The sequence below is a fragment of the Schistocerca gregaria genome, chromosome 4 (assembly GCF_023897955.1).
Source record: "Schistocerca gregaria isolate iqSchGreg1 chromosome 4, iqSchGreg1.2, whole genome shotgun sequence".
NCBI classification, from domain to species: domain Eukaryota; kingdom Metazoa; phylum Arthropoda; class Insecta; order Orthoptera; family Acrididae; genus Schistocerca; species Schistocerca gregaria.
This window is the reverse complement of record NC_064923.1, coordinates 512,999,116-513,017,242: the sequence shown is the minus strand read 5'-3', so window position 1 is coordinate 513,017,242 and position 18,127 is coordinate 512,999,116.

Below are 18,127 nucleotides of genomic sequence, written 5' to 3'. Positions count from 1 at the left end.
TCTGTTTTCAACATGTTAATTTTTTAAAGAAATAAAAAGTTAGAGGTACAGAATTATCTATACTGCATGTGATATACTACTTTTTGCTGTCAAAATCAGCTATTACCTGAACAAGAGTTATCTATGATTTCCTGTAGTATTTAATTCTTGAATTTATGCCGTAAAAATATGCTACAGTCGGTGGTACATACCAAAAAGGTAAGTGGCTTCATTGGAGGAAGTCCCATGTAACAATTGCCTAGTCGGATAGTAGCCCGTTTCCTGCTTCGAAACAGTACAGAGCGATCTGCTGCTTCCTGTTAAGCAAATAACAATAACTGAGAGCCCTATTCCAGCACTCTGTTGCAATTTATTTAGCAATATGAAATTAAGTCAAAAGCCTTTTCTTGGCTGGTAAAACGAGTAAAAACTTCGTGAAATGAAAGTAAGGCATTACTTGTTGATTTTAAAGACTAGAACCATATGAAGCTTTCTGCTGCAAGGAGAATAGTGACGAATGGCGAAGTAGCTTTGAGTACAAATGGCTCTTCGTGCACTTGTTATTGGTCAATATTGATCACATTTTTTTATTCTCTCCAAATTTATTTTAAATTCAGAATAAACATTCATTTTCCAGTGGAGTATGTTTTGATCTGAAACTTCTTTACTGTGCAGCGCTGGTAGTCGAACCTGGGATCTTCGCTTTTCCCATCTGCTCTACCAACTGAGCTATCCAAGCACAACTTACGCCCTGGCCCCCTCCCCCTCACACTTCACAGCTTCACTTCCACAACTACCTCCCTATCTTCCAGCCCTCACAGAAATTATCCTGCATACCTTGCGAAACTAACACTTCTGTAAATTTTCATTCTGCAGCGGAGGGTGCGCTGATTTTATGTACTGAATTTATGCATTTCCTGTACAGCAAGGCAGTATGCGAGATCAGTTTGCGAAGATCATATTTTTGCTAAGAGGGGCGGACAGGAGGGAGAGATGTTGGATGCGGGTTGCTGCTGTTCTGCCTTCCCCTCTTGGGTGCGCCCTAGACTGCAATGGCCATCTGTGTGATGGGTACCGAATGACGTTCGTATTTTACTGCGTTTGGAGAGGTATAACAGTTTTACACCTCGAAAAGATGCAAGCATATACACGTGGTAGCAATTCTTGTGTAAATGCCACAGCTCACTAATAACGCATTCCAGAACATATATCCGTATGAATATTTTATACTCCCTAAAATTCACCTGAGTTGTGGACAATCATACTATAAAATGTTGACCCAATGGTTCTGCATTTACTGGGAGTGGCGTTCATCAGGCTATTACAGGGGTTCGATTCCCGGCGGGGTCACGGATTTTCACCTGCCTCGAGATGACTGGGTGTTCGTGTTGTCCTCATCATTTCATTCATGAAGTGGCGAGATTGGACTGAGCAAAGGTTGGGAATTTGTACGGGTGCTGATAACCACGCAGTTGTGCGCCCTACAAATCAAACATCATCATCATCAGGCTGTTACATGAAATACTGGTTCAGCGTTTCTAAATATTTTGTCTTGTTGTGATACTATGGATGCCTCTCCCATCCCCACAGGCCATCTTACTCCCTTCCCCCCCCCCCCCCCCCCCCCCCAATATCGCACCGTTTCCTTAAAACTTTTAAAAATGCTTAGTATTTCACACAAGCCAAGTTCAAGAATGTGATTAAAATTCAGGGTGAAAAAATATCATCGGTAAGCTTGCCAATGACATTAGTATCCTCGCTGAAAGTGAAGAAAGATTGTAGGACCTGTTGAACAGAGCGGACAGTGTAATGAATACAGAATATTAAATGGGAGTAAATCGATAAAAGAAGAAAATAATGAGAAGAAGCAAAAAGTTACTACCCATAAACTTAACGTTATAGTTGGTGACCAACAGAAGAGGAAGAAGGCATTCCTGTCAAAAGAAGTCAACTAGTATGAAATATAGGTCTTAATGTGAGGGAAAAATTTCTGAGAATGTACTTTTGGAGCATAGCATTGTATGCCAGAAAATCATGGGGAAAATCGAAGAGTCTGAGATATGGTCCTGTAGAAGTACGTTGAAAATTAGGTGAATAGGGAGGTTCGCCGCAGAATCGGCAAGGGTAGGATTACGTGGATAACACTCACATGAATAAGGCACACGATAACGTAACGTCTTAAGGCATCCGAGAATAACTACAGAGACCTGTAAAGGGTAGAAACTTTAGAATAGACAGAGCTTGGAATACGTCTAACAAAGAATTGCGGACGTAGGTTGTAGGTGCTACTCTGAGATAAGGAATTCGCCACAAGAGTGGATCAGAACACTGGTTACTCAAAAACAATCAAATATTGCCGTATGTATTCTTTCTCTCGCTTCTCTTCCTTTCTCATTTTTTTCTTTTCGACCAAAGAAATTTTTTTAATTCAGTCAAATCAGACGTAAGCTATACAGCGAGCTGCACATTGTAAATAACCCTCACCGCTAGCTAGTTAAAAGAATCTAGAACATAACTACACATTTACTCAAAACAAATGATAAATTATATTGAACATCAGTATTAAAAGTTATTTAAAAGGCGATGACCTCCACGACGTATAACATAAAGTTAAACCAAACAGCTAATCCATGTATGATCGTTGAACGTAACGAACGTCTCCAATTGACAGTATAGCACCGCGACTTCATCTGTTTATTTTATTGTCTTCTGTGTAACTAACGAAGTCGCCTATAATTGCAGTTAGTCTTTTTAAAATGGAAAGAAATTTATGTCCTCGATTAAGCAAAATTTCCTACAGTTTCAAGTAGTACATACATAGATTGCCGATTGGAAAAGTGTGTTACATTCAAAATCCAACAAGTCAACAGGCAAAACAGGCACTTCAAATGATCTTCTCATTATGAATACCTTTCACTTTGGTATTTAATCATATACAGTTCCATGATTGAAAACTAGCTTAATGCTTTTTCAGGCAATTGACGTTTGGAGGAGGGAAGCCGCCACAGAAATAAATGCTAAACATTAATTTTAACTAATTTTATTGAGATTAAAAGTCTGGTCCGTCGCACTGCTACGGTGGAAAAAGCTCTGCACACTGCCTGGAACTAATTATAAGAAGTTTGGTGGCCATATTTTTCCCTGCTTTCCAAGGACGATAATTAACTGAAAACTGAAACCGCCGAATAAAAAGTAAAGTGGGAGCAGTTTGCAGTTCCTAGCTCCTCCGAAAAGCTCACATTTCCGGAGATTTTAATTATGTTCCGCAAACAGGGCACGATTTTGTGAATTACGACTTCCTACCGGCCATTTTGCACGATGAAAGGCTCTTTGATCACGGCCGCTTTAGGCTCACCACTTTGGTGTCGCGTACACTTAGCAAGCGTCGTTTACTTCATATTCCAAACAAATAAGCATATCTTTTATGAACTGATCACGACAGGCCACACGGAACTTAAGGCTGCAAAATTATGATATTTAGTTATTTCGCAAAAAGCATATAATTAACATATTTCTCAAACAAAAAAATTCTATTTGCATGCTACAGCTACAAAAAATTATGGGTGCTCCAATGAAGGTCGTAGAATGTGAAACGTGAAGAGCTTGAAGCGAGCTTAAAGTAATATCTAGTCAAATTAAAGCTATGGGATTTTTGAATGTATACTTGAATCTACACCTCAACGAAAAAAATGGTTCAAATGGCTCTGAGCACTATGGGACTCAACTGCGGTGGTCATCAGTCCCCTAGAACGTAGAACTACTTAAACCTAACTAACCTAAGGACATCACACACATCCATGCCCGAGGCAGGATTCGAACCTGTGACCGTAGCAGTCGCGCGGCTCCGGACTGAGCGCCTAGAACCGCGAGACCACCGCGGCCGGCACACCTCAACGCATATGCATCAGTGGTATTAGCGACGGAATGTTAAATTACTGTTACAGAAAATCACAGCTACAAATTCATGTCAGCAAACATTTATGCTATGTTGTTTTACTACATAAATTTAGTCTTAATAAGCATACAAGATACTGGCGCACCGGCACGAAGCCACCTATACAAGAGAAATACTATGCTTCGGAGTCATAAACAGATCGAAGCTGGTGAATCGACGTACTAGAGTGCAAAGCTTGAGAACGAAAGTAACTTTCGCATGATGTTTCACTACCAAGTATCATACGTCGATAAAACTTGGTTCACACTTAGAAAGAATTGCTACAGCGTACTACAAAAGGTAACTGAAAGATTTGCGCAATGATGCGAACAGAAATAACAATTTTACTCAAATACAATAATTACACTGACGTGCCGGCTAATTATGATGGTCGCCTGGACATCGCAGGATGCGGTGCATGACTCCTAATAGGATTTTGATCACCACGGACGATAATGCACGCTACCCAACGTGATCCCATGCTGGCCACGAGGTGCCTAAGGAGTTCTTTTGGTAAGGCGCTTCATTTCTCCAACAGCGCGGTTGACCGATGTTGGCTGGTCTTTGCTGCATGAGGACGTGCTGCAATACTTTGTAACGTCCCCTTAGAAAAATTATGAATGACTGTGCTGGTAAACTTCTACGTTATTTGATTTTCAAACAGCTGAGCTAAACTGAACGTACTCAGATATCTCTCTCTTTACTTTTTCTGTTCAACACTGACATACAATATTTTTAGCGCAACGCAATCTGACTTTCAATAATCCCTACAAAAGAATGGCCCTGACTAACAATATAACCTATACCTTTCATGAATCACTTACCTCACAAAAATTTTCGTTACTCGAAATACTGCAATACACCGAGCGCCAATACTAAATAAAAGATTCTAACCACTGAAGGCACTAACTACTGATAGGCATCGTTAGCAAATGAAAGATTCTGATGGAGAACAAACAATGTATTTACCTTAATAGTGTTCAAAAGTCATTATATATCAGTTCATGACATCCAGTCTTACAAATTTCCTTTTTCTGATGGACACACGTCAAGATCGTCCGCTCTCAAAACTGTTCACATCCAGCTGCCCAACGCTACAATACCAAATATTCCAACAATGCAAACCAGCCACAGAGTGCACACAGCACAGTAAGTGATTTTCATACATAGCGTTACGTGGCGTTACCACATAAAAACCTAAACAGCCTACTTACAACTTCTTCCCAATGCATCCCACACGTGCTCTATGGGAGTTGAGTTGTGATATTGGGCAGGCCTGTTCATTCGCTAAATATTCTCTCGTTCCAAAGAGCTCCTCCAACTGCGTTTTACAATGCGGTAATGCATTGTCATCCACAGAAATGAAGTCAGGCTCTATGCACCCCTTCGAAGGACGCACATGGGGAAGGAGTACAGCGTCAGAACAATGTCCAGCGGTGAGTGCACGGTATTCAAAGGTTTGCGATGGTGCCGAGAGCATGGCGATTGGACCAAGGAAGAGGTGGGTCGCGTGCTTTTCTCTAATGAGAACAGATCAGTCTGAATAAATCTTCTGGACGTGCCCTTCTGTGGCGAGATGGGAGGATACGTAATCCACCCAGAAACATAATCTAACACAATCAGATATGTCTGTCTGTCTCTCCTACTGTTAGACATCTTTCAGGAACAAGTAGATGTGTCAAGTTCAAATTATGTCAAATACTAAGGTCCAAGATGCCCAGATCGTGTGTGTAATTTAAGCTTCTGAGTCAATGCAACCAAAAGATACTGCCATACGTGTCACGTATTTTGATACTTAAGAGGATACGGAATCGAACTTTGGCCGGGCAAAGAATTTTCTTTTAACCAGGCCTTCACCTGTCCGCGATGTGAGGAGCCCACAGAAACAGTATGTGACAAGGACACCACGTTAAACTGAAGGACCCCTTTCCCCATTTGGATCGCTGGAATATCTTATGGAATATCTTATGGATACGCATGTCGCCAAAGTGGTATCAAATTTTATATATATATATATATATATATATATATATATATATATATATATATATATATATATATATATATATATATATAAGTCTCAGTTGCACATTTTTAATTAGATGACCCGTTTCAATTACTCTGCACATCTTCAGATCTAAGTAATGATGTCAGCAGCCCGTCTTGTCTGCTCAGAACTTTGTATCAGATTACTGTTTGTCTGTCTGTTTCACATGAGTTTCTGAACAAACAAGACGGATTGCTGACGCAACTACCTAGATCTGAATCTGATCTAATGTAATCGAAGCTCATTATGTAATTAAAAATTAGCAGCTGAGACTGAAGAAAAATGAGATTTGTTTTAAATAAATAATTAGGTTTGTACGGAACTCTCAGAGCGCAAGTCCTACTTGCGCTTGTTCAGCTTTTTTTATTATGGATGGGCGATGTGCGATCGCAAAGAACAGCGCTTGTGGAATAACTCTTGGAACGAAAGGATATTCGGAGAATTGACTGGTCCGCCTGTTCCACCGATTTAAATGTAGTCGAGTACAGGTGGGTTGCGTAGGGGGAGAGCTATTGCAATACATCCACATACATTAATGACCGCCCTGCAGTTTTCAGTCGCGCTGGTGGACGAACGAAGCGCCCCACCACACAACAACTACTTAGATACCTTGGGGCCAGATGGGAGCACATTGCACAACATGCAGTGTCGTCTGTGGTGATTACAGTCTACTAGGAACCATATCTTCCTCGCCATATCCCGCCATTCCCATAACAATTGCTTTTGGGAATTGGAGGATGGATGAATGGTACGTACACTTCTGTCATGTTTATGTGTCAGATAATGCCTACCGGCTCTTTTCTGTCGCTGTATGAGGATGCTTCAGAAAAGACCGAAGGAAATATGTCAACGCGTTTCGGAAAAGACTCTTATCAATCTTGGCAACAGATCAGTGCCGGAACTTTCAGTGAACGTAGTGGAAACTGAGAAAACCCAAGGTATACTGTATGGCTACGACTGTAGTATTTCTGGTAGCAGACAACCATTGTTAGAAATTCGAGACAATTGTGTAATGAATAAAAAGGCTGTTGCCAGATTCAAGGAGGAGGCAAATACCTAGGAACATATATGGCAAAAAAAATAAATAAATAAATAAATAAATAAATAAATAAACACGGACCACAAAGGGCTTATGCAGACTGATCACAAATTGATATTCATGAAGGTATCGACGGAAAATGCAAATTTGTAAACTGAGATGGCCGATGGATGAACATGTAACATTGCAGTGCTATTTCACGCCATCCGGAGTGGCCGAGCGGTTCTAGGCGGTACAGTTTGGAACCGCGTGACCGCTACCGTCACAGGTTAGAATCCTGCCTCGGGCATGGATGTGTGTGACGTCCTTAGGTTAGTTAGGTTTAAGTAGTTCTAAGTTCTAGGGGACTGATGACCTCGGAAGGTAAGTCCCGTAGTGCTCAGAGCCATTTTTTGCTATTTCACCAGGCAGCTGGCAGGGACAGTAAACAGGCGATATGTCGATACCAAGGGCTAAAGTCTTTGCAGATTTCAGTTACTAAGATGGACAGCAATTATGCCCCGCAGAAAGATACGTGAATAATATATGCAGATATCGTTCGAGACAGGACGCGCAGTTGGGCTCAAGAAAGCCGACTTTTAGGAATCAGAGTATCACTCGACGTTTTAATCGGTGTCACTATTCGGCGATGTTGGCAGGGATGGGTGAACCATGGCCGAACACAGCGTCATGAATGAATCGGTCGACCTTAAGAGAGACGACAGATTATGAGGACCGAGAAATCGTCAGATAGGCAGTTGGAGCCCCGGAGTCACCATTATCATCGATCCGACTTGCAATTGGTGCTTCAATGACCTTAGGGCCTATTGCTAGGTGCTTACAGAAAGAGGGCTAAGCTCACGGCACCCCTTGCGCCGACTTCCATTGACCGCCGTGCACCAACAAGTCCGTCTGCAGTGGTGTCAGGCATATTCGGCTTCGAAACCCATTGACTGCGATAGAATTATCTTGAACTGTGATGAGTCCCCCTTCGAACTGAGGCGCAATGATCGGCGAAGAAGTTTCTGGAGACGCCAAGGACAGCGCTGGGATACCAATCCGATTTCCGCCAGCCATACGACCCGACAAGCAGGAGTCGTGGTCTGGGGTGCCTTTTCTCTTCATAGCAGGACCTCTTTGGTTACCAGCCTCGACACCCTTAACAGCACAGCGGAACCTCGACGATATTCTGCGTCCCACTTTTTCCCCCTTCATGTCAAACCATCCTGGGCTTACGTTTCACGAAGATGATGACCGCCCACAGACGGCGAACGTTTCTTCTGCCTGCCTTTGTGCTTGTAAAACACTACCTAGACCAGTAAGGTCGCCAGATCTCTCCCCAAATGAGAACGTTGGGAGAATTATGATTCAAAAATGGCTCAAATGGCTCTGAGCTCTATGGGACTCAACATCTGAGGTTATCAGTCCCCTAGACTTAGAACTACTTAAAACTAAGGACATCAGACACATCCATGCCCGAGACAGGATTCGAACCTGCGATCGTAGCAGCAGCGCGGTTCCGGAATAAAGCGCCTAGAGCCGCTCGGCCACCATGGCCGGCTGAGAATTATGGACAGAGCCCTTCAACTAGATCGGAATTTTGACGAACGCGCCAGTTATACAGAATTTGGCATGATATCCCTCAGGAGGACATCCAACAACTCTACCAAGCCGTATAGCTGCCAGTGTAAGGGCCTTAGGCGGACGAGCGCGTTGTTGACTTGTTTCATCTCTTTCTCTTAAATGTATCAACCAATTTTTCTGAGACTGTAATCATTTGTTTGCCTGAACATTACATCGCATCCATCGATTTCTGTCGCATTTGAATGATTACTTTTTAGTGCGTTGGTTTCCTCTTTTCTACTTTTTTTCCTACTGTATTCATCGGAAGTTCGAAGCTACGGATTGCCAAGAAATCTCCAGTACGTTCTCTGATAACCGAAGTTGGCCTGATGTTTCAGGAGTTACAGCTTAGTGATGTACACATCTCACGCCATTCGCGACGTTCGCACGCATAGTGGAGGTAGGTATGGCTGCATTTTACTGAGCACGTGCCTCTTTACCACAGTACATCTCTCATTACTAAATTCTCCCTGTTGGAAGGAAGATGCTCGTCAGTGCTGCACGTCAAGCTGAAGGCCTCGTCAAGCTGTTGAACTACTTAGAGCGCTGGAAGAGCCGGGTCTAGTTAGCGACTGTCTGTCACTCTACAGCCATCAAGGACCGCACGTGCCCTACATCGAGGATCGCACGTGGCGCCGCCTATGCAAAGTTACGCAGAGCTGAGAGACGGGGACTCCTGTGAGCTCCAGACAGGCTAACGACTCTCATTGAGGGACGCGGTAGTGCCGCTAGAGACTCCAAATTGAGCTCAGCGCTTCCCCCCGCTATTAATGATAGCAGGGAATATCCAGCTGTGCCGTGAAGGGCTGAATTCATTGGTGTCTGGCGTCATTTCACAGAGAAACGACGTGCTACAAACGTTACCGCTTCGCCTGGCCCCTTTTGAGAGCTTCTGCTGCCACGAATTCTGAAGAACGGTTATTGAGTTCACTCACTGCCGTAAAAAATAGTAAAAATAGTAATCTTATAACTAATGGTTGATAGCAATTACGAAACTTTTTGACAGATTGATACTGTGTAGTGGACTGGGACTCGAACACAGAGCCTTACGTTTCGCGGATAATGCTCTTACCGTCTTCCATTTTTGTAGCACATTGTGGTACTGTATTTACTTTGTTAGCCAATTACGATACATTTTTTTTGTGTTGGGGATTGAAAATCCATAAAAATCAAGATCGCACAGGAAATTTTTTTTATTTGGATGGATTACTAGTTTCAGCTCACAATCTACCCATCTTCGGATCTAAGATATAAAACAGACTTTTCTCATGTTAGCAACATGCAACAATTTACAGAATTGCAGGTAATATTGTAGCAGGGTTCAAGAATATACGAATTAATTACAGAGTACATTCCATAATACATTCTTGATTAGATATAGTATGTATGCTTTAATTAACCCGTGCATATACTCTTGAACCCTGCTACAATATTACCTGAAATTCTGTAAGTTGTTGTATGTTGCTGCCATGAAAAAAAGATCTGCTTTGTATCTTAGATCGGAAGATGACTAGATTGTTAGCCAAAACTAGTACTACATCCAAATAAAGAAGATTTCATATGCGATCTTGGCTTCCAAAGTTTACAATAAAAAATGTACAACACATTGCCAATTCCTGGTTGCTAATATCCAAAAATCTGAAATGACGTTACAAATTAAAATTTAACAATGATGTCTCCTATTTTGCTATACGTCCCCGAGACGATACTGATACGGAAATTTGTACAGGACTAATTTTGGACTAGGTTAATTTTAACGCCTTTCAGACTGAAATTATTGGTGGTGAGCTTTAGAGAGGCTGCTTCGTCTGAATAATAAAAGGTCCGTTTTGTAGGTTGGTTGGTTGATTTTGGGAGAGGGGACCGAACAAAGATGTCCTCGCTCCCATCGGATTAGCGAAGTAATTCGAACGCGCCCTTTCAAAGGAAACATTCCTGGCATTTGCCTGGTGCGATTTAGGGGAATCACGGAAAATCGAAATCAGTATGATCTGGTGCGGATTTGAGTCCAGTATGCTAACCATTGCGTCGCATCGCTCGGTTGTTTTCCAGGAACGACAGTTCAGGGTGGTAACATGAGATAGCGCCCACGCTGCAGACCGCCGTTTCCTACCGGGAACGAGTTTTCAAATAGGACTCTTTTTTGGCGTCGTAGAGCTGGCAACACATAGGGTCCGAGTAGTAGGTGTTCATCGTAGAGGATCTCGAAGTAGGCGCCATGCTGATGGAAGTGTAATTCTTCGTCCTCGCACAATTATAGGAGTTCTGTGTGCTTTCTAAAATCGATTATGCCTTTCACTATTCGCGAGACGTAAATGATCTCTATGATTCACGCGATCGGAAGAAGACCGCAGTCTCTGTACCTCGGCGAGATACCACAGCCTACACGGGAGGACGACGGTTCAATCCCGCGCCCGGCCATATTGATTTAGGTTTTCCGTGATTTCCCTAAATCGCTCCAGGCAAATGCCGGGATGGTTCCTTTGAGCGGGCCTGGACGACTTCCTTCCCCTTCCTTCCCTAATCCGATGAGACCGATGACCTCGCTGTCTGGTCTCCTCCCCCAAAAACAACCCAACAACAGCCTACAGACAAGGTAATTTGTCACCGTGCTCCATTGTTACTCCTCACTGCCAGTATTTACCTCTCTCGTTCGTCTAGAGATTCTAATAGCTTCATTTTGTACCTTTTAATTAATGCCCGATCACATGTAAACATGGTACTGAATACTAACACACTTTTTCCTCCAGATTTCAGTATTTAATATTCTTTTTCCTGTTTGTTCATAAATCTTAAATGCACAACGCATTGCAACTTTTTTTGAGTCATCAGTCTTCTGACTGGTTTGATGCGGCCCGAGACTAATAGCTCTACCGTGCTAACGTTTTCATCTCATAATAGCACTTGCAACTTACGTCCGCATTTATTTGTTGAGTATATTCCGATCTCGGTCTTCCTCTACAGTTTTTACCCTCCACAGTTCCCTCTAGTACTATGGACGCTACTTCGCGACGTCTTCACAGGTGTCCTACCATCTTATCCTCTCCTCTTGTCGGTGTTTTTCATATATACCTTTTCGCGCCGATTCTACGGGGAATCTTCCTGTTTCTTACCTTATCCGTCCACCTAATTTTCAACATTTCCTATGAATATGTCTTGATTTCTCGTCAGTCTTGCTTCAATTATCAACCTCAACGTCGTAACTGCCTCCCAGGTGCCTTTCCCGTCACTATAGCCAAACTCATCGTCACGTATCAGATTCTCAGTTTTCATTTCCATTTTCTATATATTATTCTTGTCAGCAACTTGGATGCATGAGTTATTAAGCTGATTGTGAGATGATGCTCGTACCTGTCAGCTCTTACTGTCTTTGGAATTGTATAGATGTTGTTTTTCCGAAAGTCTAACGCATTATCTCCAGTCTCGTACATTCAACACACCTTCGTGAATATTCATTTTCTTGCCACTTTCTAAACATTCATGGTGGTGTCTGATTGTTCTATATCGTGTCTCCCTACCACTTTCGCGCAACGACGCTCTGAGCGTGTTTTTTAGGGAATTAACTAGTTTGAACCTGGGACCTGTTGCTGGTAAGGAGACGCCAGACCACACATGACATGTAGAATTCAGAAGAGTTCAGTGAGACTAGCGATGATATAACCAAATAGTAAATGATCTCAGCGTCAGCTCCACTGCACTCCCTGTAAAAGAATCTTAATACTAACTAAATTTAGTGGAAAGGGTTCAAGGCTTTCCTATTTTTAGTTAGCTGGTAAAATAACGTCGAAAAATCAGTTAAGTTTACCATTGGAAATTTTATTCTACTCACAAAACATCGTTTATAAATTGCACTATTGATAAAAGGAAATGTTTTAATACAGGATGGTAAAAACCAACTGCGTTCAACAAAAATGTGAACGAATATTCCCTAAATGGGTTTTCCAAGTTCTACAATCGATCGAAGGATAACCTATGCCATATCACATCTATAATCTAGGTTAAATTTAAGTTTCACAAAAGAGAAAACTATCAAAATGGTCTACAGTGACCCTCAATTATCTTTAACTATTTATCTAACTTGTAAATTACAGTGGCTGATGTGGCTTCTCAATAACTATATAAAAGAAAATCATCGCGTTTCAGATCTGTTCTTCAAGTGGCAAATGTGAACACCATGAGTTTTAATTAACGATCGACACTAGTATTACGCAAAAAGGGGGTGTAACAGATGAGACTTCTGCAGTTCGGAGTGAAGCCTTATGCGCTCAAAAATGCGGCATCGCGTGCGTTCATTACCTTGTCGGTGTTTAGGCAGCGTCAGGGCGGCAGCGGCCGGCGCAGCAGCCATCCAGCTCGCCGTCTCGGAACCAACTCTCCTCTTAACTTCTCCTTACTACAATTTACCGAAGTTATTTTAAAAAAACTATCTGGCTATGTTTTCATCTGACCAATCAGGGTCTCAATGTTAACCTTAAGCTCCGCCTACAAAAATTCTGTCTATCCAATGCGAAACGTTATACTTTTCGTGGTGGGGCAATGTTTTTAAAGTTTGCAACGTAACAGACACGCTAAAAAGTCTCACGCTAAAACCTGCAGCTAGTGTGGTCCTTTTAGCGTTATCGTAAGATATATGCTGCTCTTCTGGAGGGCTCTATCTTTTAACATGGGCTAGGGAGTGATCCTAATGTAACAGACACGCGAAAAAATCTCACGCTAAAACTTGCGGGTGGTAGTGGCCCTTTTTGTGTTATCGTAAGATCTATACTGCTTTTCTGGAGGGTTCTAGCTTTTAACATGAGCTGGGGGTGATCCTTGACGTACCTGAGACGCGAAAAAGCCTCACGCTAAAACGTGCGGGTTGTATAGTCGTACAGGTAGGCTCGCGGCGTGGGTGCCCAGCCCCTCCCTTATCTAGCTTAACATGGTTCTGCTCTCAGCTTCTGTCCTCGTTTCTCCCCTCGGAACTGCGTCTGCCTCACGGTGGGAAGGCACGACATGCATTTAGGCATTCTTGTGTTAGTCTGTGGTATTCCATTTGCTCACTCGTTACTCGTATTACTTTGGTTAATTTAATGTCACGATTTATTCGGAGCTATGTGACATACTAGTAGATTTGCTTATTATGTCAGGGTTTTCATGTAAGATGTTGGATTTGCCTGACACCTTACAACTTCCCACAATGTTTTTAGAAATTTTGATGGAGTGTTATCTATCCCCTCCTGCTTATTCCATTTTAAGTCTTACAAAGCTCTTCTAAATTCTTATTCTAATACTGGTTCCCCTCTCTCTTCCCTAACGACTCCGGTTTCTTCTTCTATCATATCATCAGACCAATTCCCCCTCACCTCCCTCATAGAGAGCCTCAAGGTGCTGTTCCCACCAATCCGCTCTCTCCTCTGCAATTAAAAGTGGAATTCCCATGGCAGTCTTAATGTTACCGGTCTTGCTTTTAATTTCGCTGAAGGTTGTTTTGGCTTCTCTGCATACTGAGCCAGACCTTCAATCATATCTTTTTCGATTTCTTCACTTTTCAGGTAGCCATTTCGCCTTTGCTTCCCTACACATGCTATTTACTTCACTTCTAAGTGACTTTTATTTCCGTATTCCTGAAGTCCCCAAAACAATTTAGTCCTTCCTTTATTCGTCGATCAGCTCGAGTATTTCTTCTGTTACCCACAGTTTCCTGGCAGCTATCATCCTTGTACCTTTGCTTTCTTTCCAAATTCTGTGATTGTTCTTTTTAGATATGTCCATTCCTCTTCAGTTGAACTGCCTGCTTTCTGAAGCCGTATCTGGCTGTGATGTAATCCAACTAAAACGTTCCTGTTTTTAAGGGTCTTTTCCAAACTTAACATGACACTTAAGAAACCATAACTCCCATTAATTTCGTTCATAGCATATACAACATGACCAGCAAAGTGATAAACAAAGCTACAGCCGTCTTTGAAAATGTTTTAATTTCGTGCGTATGGACCGCCAGGAACGTCTTGGGCATTTAAAAATGAAGTCTACAGCAGTTTTTTTCAGAAAACGTTCACACATTTCTAAACAGTACTTTCACACAGTAATACTGAGCCAGGCAGATAATCGGTTGTATTCATACAGTTTTCTGTTTCCAGTAAAACTTCAAGAACAAATTCAGTGACTTGAATTTCGTTTAATGAAACTGCCTTTAAATAGACTTCCACTTTGAAAAGATTATGAACCACAGTATACACCAAGTAACGGGATTGCGAGGGTAGATGGATACATATAAAAACAATACACTCTGTTTTCACTATTTTCACCCATTTCTCCTATAAAGAATCTTTGGATTTCCCCTTAAGTAAGAACTAGTGTCTTGAAAGTGACGGTGCCATCGTTGAGCTGTAGGAGGCGCAGTGACGTGCTAACGATGAAGATCATGCAACACAGTTGTAACTGAACTGCAGGGTTGAAACAGAGGACACAAAACGTCTTTTGTTGCTGTGTTATCTCCATATTGAATCCACCCACTTCGGGTAAGGAACGAGCGGGCCAGGGAGACCAAAAAGACCCCCCACCGACAACTACATGGACCGTCGTCAGAGTTCACGTTTAGATTCGGTGCCTAAGTTAAAATTCACTCCAAATTTCTACCTTCATTCATGTAGAAGACACAGTCTTGTCAAATTGGATGAATATCCTGTATTATTGAAAAATTAGCAAGGCATGGAGTAGGGAACTTTATTTCTTTCGCAGAGGTAAGAAGCGTTTTCCTCTAGAATTTGTAGTCCAAGAGAAAGACTTGGAATGTTATTATTACAAAAACTTTTCTCAGTTGCGTCACAGAAAATAAAAACAGTGATTTTTATGCAATGCGCGACAGGTGACAGAAAGGTGCAACAATGGCAAACCTGGGCAAGAATACAGACAAGTGAAACTAATAATTACTGTCAAAATATATAAATTACGTATTCACGTAATATTAACATCGTGAGGCATGATACATCAAGTCACTGAAGCAACTGTCGATATCGAAGGTAACAGACCGGTCAACCTCACTTGATTCTTACGTGAAAAATATACGTAAGGAATGTGAAGAAAAGATCGGGAATGAGATCTCAAAGTGATTCTGTTCAGCCGTACTGAATGGATAACGACAGAACACGTCATGTGTTCGGTCGTTCGACTGTCGAATATTTCGTAACCAATCATTTCTTTATGCCTCTGAAAACAAAAATCCAAAGTTATGGTTGCAAATCGTTGGATACAATCAGGTCCGATAGTCCCGTTGCATTCAGTTTACACATTTCCAAAAATAAATATCATACTTTATCTAAAGTTACGGTTGTGCTTTCTCTACAACAGCCAGATGAAAAAAAGACACCACAGAATGGCGAGAATAATTAACGTACAGTTTCATTTGTCTTACAGCAAAAGATATACAGAGTTCGTTTCCGTTTGATCTCTTTAGCAAAAGTTTCTAGCCACACGTTATATTATGATTTTATTTACAAAAAGTATTGTACACAGAAAAACAAAAACAGAAAGTCACCACGTAGCATAGTATTAATATGTATCTATTGGTATATTTCCGTCCCTTACTTGAGATGGTTATGGAGTTAGATGGGGACAATGCGTATATGTATCCCATGGCCAGGATGCATCACGCTATAGGTATTAACATAGGATATTAGGCATACTTTAAGAAGATAATCTTCAGTATGGGCTTCGAACTCATTATTTTCTGAATTATAGCTTTGCAGTCCTTTTACTAACTACTAAAAGAAAACATCCACTTATTACCAAACAGTCTCCTTTTTTGTAGCAAATGCGCAGATGCAACGGCTTGATAGATGCTTCGCAGCCCGCTTATGAAATAGGATAGTACGATTTGCTAATTCAGTTATGGAGCCACTCACTAGCATCCCAATATATAAAAACATAAGAGAGAAGAGGTACAACAAGTAGTACAAATAATTACGCAAGTGGAATAAGCATAAATGAAGCGACGAAAATGAACATTCGTGATGAAAATAACTACAGCCTAAACAGTACTTGGCACGCACTTGGCTATGTGAATCATTATGCAGGTTAAAAATTAAATCTTCACAAAATGTTTTATGTCGTATCGAAGCAGGACTTGGCCTGTTGCCCTTAAAGATAATTTACGAGCTTTTGCAGAAGTACGTAATAAAACAGCTTTTCTAAAATAAAAATATTGTAAAAATAATACACACAGCAATCAAAGTTTTGCATCACCTCGGTTCCGATAGTTCCGGAACCTGTAAAGAAAATTGGAGTAGAGGTCAACGTAAACATCATTTCCGCCCTTTTTATTGGTCATGAAAGCCACACATTACATGTTGTACCACCATATAGCGAGACCTTCAGAGGTGGTGGTACAGACTGCTGTACACACCGGTGCCTCTCATACCCAGTAGCACGTCCTCTTGTATTCGTCGAAGCATAATATCCACAAGTTCATCAACGATTGTCCCACTCCGCAACGGCGATTCGGCGTAGATCTCTCAGAGTGGTTGGTGGGTCACATCGTCCATAAACAGCCCTTTTCAATCTATCCCAGTCATGTTCGATAGGGTTCATGTCTGGAGAACATGCTGTCTACTCTAGTCGAGCGAAGTCGTTATCCTGGAGGAAGTCATTCACAAAATGTGCACGATGGAAGCGCGAACTGTCGTTCATGAAGACAAATGCCTCGCCAATATGCTGCCGGCATGGTTGTACTATCGGTCACGTGTCGAACAGCCGTTACGGTGCCTTCCATGACCACTAGCGGCGCACGTCGGCCCCACATAATGCCAGGGAATCACCTTGATGCACTCACTGGACAGTGTGTCTAAGGTGTTCAGCCTGAGCCGGCCGTGCGGTTCTAGACGCTTCAGTCCGGAATCGCGGGACTGCTACGGTCGCAGGTTCGGATCATGTCTCGGGCATGGATGTGTGTGATGTCCTTAGGTTAGTTAGGTTCAAGTAGTTCTAAGTTCTAGGGGACTGATGATCTAAGATGTTAAGTCCCATAGTGCTCAGATCCATTTGAACCATTTGTTCAGCCTGACCAGGTTGCCTCCAAACACGTCGCCGACGATTGTCTGGTTGAATGCATATGCGACACTTATCGGTGCAGAAAAAGTGATGCCAATCCTGAGCGGTCCATTCTGCATGTTGTTGGGCCCAATTGTACCGCGCTGCATGGTATCGTGATTGCAAAGATGGACCTCGCCATGGACATCGGGAGTGAAGTTGCGCATCATTCAGCCTACTGCGCACAGTTTGAGTCGTAACACGACGTCGTGTGGCTGCACGAAAAGCAGTATTCAACATGGCTGCGTTGCTGTCAGGGTTCCTCCGAGCCATAATCCGTAGGTAGAGGTCATTCACTGCAGTAGTAGTAGCCCTTGGGTGGCCTGAGCGAGGCATTCATCGACAGTTTCTGTCTGTCCTCCACGTTCGAACAACATCGCTTTGGATCGCTCCGTAACGCCTGGACATTTTCCTTGTTTAGAGCCCTTCCTGACACAAAGTAACAGTGCGGACGTGATCG